The sequence below is a fragment of the Ananas comosus genome, linkage group 12 (genome assembly GCF_001540865.1).
Source record: "Ananas comosus cultivar F153 linkage group 12, ASM154086v1, whole genome shotgun sequence".
In the NCBI taxonomy this organism is placed as follows: domain Eukaryota; kingdom Viridiplantae; phylum Streptophyta; class Magnoliopsida; order Poales; family Bromeliaceae; genus Ananas; species Ananas comosus.
In genome coordinates this window covers 12,464,101-12,470,135 of record NC_033632.1, presented here as the reverse complement: position 1 = coordinate 12,470,135, position 6,035 = coordinate 12,464,101, and positions in this window count along the sequence as shown.

The following is a 6,035-nucleotide window of genomic DNA, read 5'->3' as shown; positions in this document are numbered from 1 at the left end:
ACATGAGTAACAACATCAAAAGAGGCCACTCAAGCAAAAATTTATTGTATGACAGGGACCCAACAGGGGAGGGAGATCTATTGGTGGGAGCAAGAGCCCACCATTTCAGGGAACAGGGCAAATGTTGCAGCATTAAGTTGCACAGTCCAGATTTTTTTTTTTTCTCTTCTTTTAATTTTTTCCTCTGAAGTCCCTAGAAGCAGCACCAAATGAGGCACATTTTGTCACAAAGTGGTAAATAAGCACTTATTGTGTACAGAGACTATTCATCTGCAGCATTCCTCAGCTTCTGGTGTCCACACCAGTTAACGAAAGCGCATCAGCAAAGAATCTTAGTGACTGCAACATTTCGGTATATGGGCTTCTGGGAAAGATCTAGAAATTGTTGAGGTGGAAGGAATTGTCTTGAATTTTGAGTAAATGTGATGGAGAAAACTACCATCCATAAGCTCCACTTTTAAGACCACAAAATGAGATTTATGTGCAATCAAATACCTACAGTGTGATACTTTGATTTCCACTTATGTTTTTCAGATCTTCGATTTTAGCAATTTTGTCCTTAAATTTGTATCCCTTGTACGAACAAGTCTTGTTAGTAGTATATCGACGGTTCTCTATCAGCTTAATCTTTTAAGAAACAACGATTGTTTCATATATATATATATATATATATATATATATGAGTCCGGCTACTATATTTCTTATGAATACGATCGCTCTTGTATTCATAAGTCATTTTCAGATGATAGAGTTTTCACAACGACAATCCATACCGTTTAAATATTATCTAGAGCATATTTAAACTTCTAGAAATCAAATTTCAAATTTTTTTCGACATCATTTTACCCTCATGATCAAATGTCACAAAATTTGACAATTTTTAATGACCGTACTTGCTAGTTTAACGGTGGTAAAAGAATTGGAATAACTTGAATTTTGATAGAAAATTGTATCTCCATACTTAGATAAATATCAATAACTCCGATCTCTACTGACGTCCCTGGAGCAAGTGCAAAGGACTTGATGGTTGGTATCGAAGTCCCCAAGTTCGAAATCCTAGTTATTTCACATTTCTAGCTAATTTATTTTTAAATAAAATAAACTAAGCGGTAGCGTTTACCTATCTCTCAAAAAGAAAAAAAACTCTCTCTCTTCTCTCTCCTTCTCTCTCTCTCTCCTCTCTCTCTCTACTATATATATATATATAGTTCAGCTACTATCCTTTTAGAAGGACGAGATTTTCGTCCTCCTAAGTGTTTTAAGATGATAAGGATCCGCGAATCGATGTCGTAACTATTAAGAACAACGATTGTTTCAATATATATATATATATGTATATATATATGGCCATGGCTATTATACTATTATGAGTATTGGAGCCCTCGTACTCCATAAGTTGTTTTGATGATGGAGCTCCGAATCGACGATCCACTCCATTAAAATGATCTAGAGATTTGAAACTTCTAGAAAATAAATTTCGTAAATTTCGAATTCATAATAAAGTCCATCAAGTGGCATAAAATGAACGGTCAAATCGTTACAGACGCCCTAAAAAAGGATGATCAGATCCTTCAATTCAAGAATGCGAGTTATTGATTTTATCTATGCAGTGAAGAATTTTCTATCTCAAAAATTCAACAATTTCGATTCTCTACACCGTAAACTAGCAAGTTATCTCATACGCGACCGTTAAAAATTGTCCAAATGTGTGACCTCTTGATCGTAAGGTAAATGATGTCGAAAATTATAAATTTGATTTCTAAAAGTTTAAATGTTGTAAATAACGTTTAACGGTGTGGATCGTCGATTCGGAAGCAGCTATCATCGAAAACACTTATGAGTACGAGGGCGATCGTACTCATAATAGTATATAGCCGGACCCATATAATATATATAATATATATAATATATATACTAGTTGAGCATACTGCAACTGCACGTAACAATTATTTTAATTTATTTAAATCAATAAACATTTGTAAATCATATTATTCAAAAATTTAGAATAAAATATTTTCTAAATTTATATGTTACATTTTATTAGAAAATATCTACAATATCAATTTTAAATTTAATATAAATAGATGGATAGATTTGATATCAAAAATCAAAAATTAAATTTAATTCAAAATTTAAACTCAAATTAATTTTAATATAAAATAAATGGATAGAATTGCTAATTTTTAACAGATTGAACATAATAGTTTCATTTTTATTTTCAATATTTTTTAACCAATTGATCATAACCGTTCGTCGAATTTAGTATAGATAGGTATGAATGTTTTTTTTTAACAAATTGATCATAATTGTTTGTTCTTATTTGAAGATAATTTTTTACAAATTGATCATAAATTTGTATATGCATATTAATTCAAAATTATGATTTACAAATTATCGCACCAATCTATTTTTAAATTATTTTCATTGTAATATATAGATAGTCCAAAATTTTAAATTTAAAATTAATTTATATTTGAAATTGAAATATAGATTTACATAGATATTACTGGCAAAAATTTGGATAAGCATGATTTTTTTTTCTATTTTAGAGATAAAAAAATTAATTAAATTTTTAATTAAAATATAGATTCACCAGTAAATATCTTTCGGTTGGCAAAAATTTGGATAATATAGATTTTTTTTTCTATTTAGAGATAAAATGAAGTTAAAAGTTTGTTTCATTACGTTATTTATTTTATGTAAGGAAAAGAAAACAATATTTTTCCCGTAAAAAAATGAGTCTATCGATAGACCCAAATTTGAAATAACGTGCTTATATATAGTATAGAAATATAGAGTCCAGTAATATTTTTTAGGAGGACATGATGCCTTTGCTCCTAAGTCGTTTAGATGATAGAAATATCGAATCGATGATCGGAACTGTAAAGTTGATTTTAAATATTTATACGTCTAGAAACTAAATTTCATAATTTTAAAATTCGTTATCAAGTTCATTGAATAGTCGACAAATGACCGTATCTTGTGAAAATAGATGTTAGACATTTCAATATCATGATCAGAGTTATCAATATTATTTAAAAAAAAAAATAAATATAAAAAATTTTCTAGCAATGAGCTGTTTGATTATTTTACACTGTTAAACAAGCAAAACGATTTAACACTGTAAAAATTATCAATTTTTAATTCTTTGATAACTACATAATAATTTATAAAATTTATAAAATTTATTTTCTAACACTTTAAAAACTCTATATACAACTTTAATGATTCCGATCATTGATCGAAATTCCTATCATCTAAATGATTTATGAGTACGAAGTCGATCGTATCTAGAAAATAAATTTTGCCGATTTTTACGATATCATTTGTCTAGTGATCAAGTGGCTTAAAATCAACGCTGAAAATAAAAATCTACACAAAATATGATGATATGACATTAAAATTTTAGATCAAAGTTATTGATTTGTTTTATATGGTAATAAAAGATTTTCTATCAAAATTTCATGTGATTTGGATATTCTACACTGTTAAACTTTGGCAAAGGCTCACTGCCATTAAAATTATTAATTTTGAGCCCTTCGATCACCGGTCAAATAATATTGAAAAATCACAAAATTTTTTTCTAGGTACTTCTCAAATACTATAGATCAACTCTAACGGAGCCGATCGTCGATTTGAAAGTCCGCGAACATCGAAAACAACTTGGAAGCACGGCAGAGTTCCGTACTTTTAGAAGCATACAGCCACTCTGCTCTCTCTCTCTATATATATATATATGATACTCAGAAATAGAGGTTCTGAATTCGAGTTTATTGGACTATAGTATTATTTAATTTATTTTATTTATTTCAAGTTCACAACTTCGCTTTGCTAAAAATTCGAGTTTATACATGAATATTAAAGCACACCGTTTCTAGCCGCTCAAGCTTTTGAAAACAACGTAATTTTATAATATCGTGTTGGATAAACATGCCATGCTCGCATCAAACTCCTTAAGAAAACTTAATAGATAATTTTATTAACAATATTAGTATTAGTTTTAAATTGATAAAATACCAAATACATAGTATGTTATTGAGTAATAAGCTAAATGAAAGATCTCAATTGTCCCTCAAAGCTTAAATTAAAATCTAGGTTGTTAAAATAAAAATTTTAAAAATGTATAATCAAAATTTCAAACAAAAATATAAATTAATTATTATAAATTAATAATGTCATTCGAAAATAATAATATCTCACAACGTTAAAGGTTGATCAAATCGAAAGAAAAGAGAAACACGACCGTCCAATCTAATCACGACGTGCGTGAACGGCGGGGCATCCAATTAAATGCGTCCTCAAAAAAATCCAAACTGAATCACATTAACTTTCCGAAAATAACCCTGCAGTGTCGCATAAGAGGCGAGGGCATTATCGGCAAACGCATCATCGCCGCGTCGCTCTATTTAACTGCTCCCTATGCAGACGAACGAGCACACACTCGCCGCCTCGTCGGAGTCCAAGTGTGCGTCTCTCGTAAATTAAATAAAAAAAAGGACTCGGCACAGTGCGAAACCCTGGCCAAAACCCTAACCCTAACCCTAATAGGTCCCAATTGGAAGCAAGGAGAGAGGAGGAAGAGGGAGAGAGGGGAGAGAGAGATAGTGTTTTCGTACTTGATGAGGCTTTTGGCGGAGTGGTTTCGTGGGCGGTGGCGAGCGGCGCGGCCCGGAGGAGGCGGCGTCGGAGCGGCGGGCGCAGGAGGAAGGCGCCCCGCTCCGGGGAGGGCGGAGTGCGGCGGCCGCGCCGTAGAGGCGGGCCTACGGCGGCCTCGGCGGCGGCGCGGCCGATCCTTGAGGCCCTCGCTCGGGACTATCTACGAAGAGAACGCCGCTACGCGAGGCGCGCGACACTCGCCGACACGCCGCAGCCGCCGCGGGCCCTGGCGACGAAGCTCTCAGCGCCGCATCCTCAGGTAAGGTTTCGCCCGCCGCTCGCACGGCGAGTTCACGGTTTCCGCGGCGCTCTCTCTCCTCTCTCTCTCTCTCTCTCTCTCCCTCTCGCTGCGCTTCACTCTCTCGATGTAATTTTTGGTTCTAATATTTATGCCCATGGATGTGGGAACAATAACGGCAAATGGCCATCGCGGTCGAAACTTAATTAGCGTAACGTCTCGTACAGTAAATTATTATAGTATTATTTTATTATCTATATATTATATATAATAATCAAATATCTCGTCCACATGTAACAACGTATGGGGACTAAGCCTCTCTCAATCACACGCAATTTGTCCAAAGCTAGTGCTCTAGTTTAGATGCTACGAACGATACTCCATTACCACACCTTTTAATTTCTTTTTTCTTTTTCTTTTGTATAATGACAAAAAAAGTACGACATTTATTTATTGCTGGATCCTATTTAATTGATTAACAAAAATATATTGTTATTGTAAGAATAGTAATTTTCATATTTATAATTGAGGTGGACCTCGAATTCCATTCTACACTGTATTACTGTAAAAGATTAATCAGATAAAATCGGTCTATAAAATATTGAATTATTGCAGCCGAATACACGACAAGTCTGATTATTTTATATTGAACGTCAACTTAGACGCATAATGCTAACATCAAGTTTAAGCAGGAAGCTTACTTTGGCGCTTTTTATTCACTTAATAGTGTCAATGTCAAGTCCTCATTGTCTAGTCAAGTTTACAAACCCGGACACAGAACTCGTTTGATGATGGTTCCGAATCGACGCTTCACTCCGTTAATATGATCTAGAGTTATTTGAAAGTTTTAGAAAAATAAATTTCGTAAATTTTAATCATAACACAATAAGTCACATTCAAGTGATGCATAAAATGAACGGTCAAAATCGAAACGACATCCTAAAAGCCATGATCGGATCGCTCAATGAAGATCGGAGTTAGTATCTTTATCTATGTATTGATAGAATTTTCTATCAAAATCAACAAATTTCGATTCTTTCTACATAACGTTAAACTAGGAAATGATATCCATACCGGCCTGCTTAAAAATTGTCAAATTTTGACCTCTTGATCGTAAGGTAAATTGACGTCAAAAAATTAA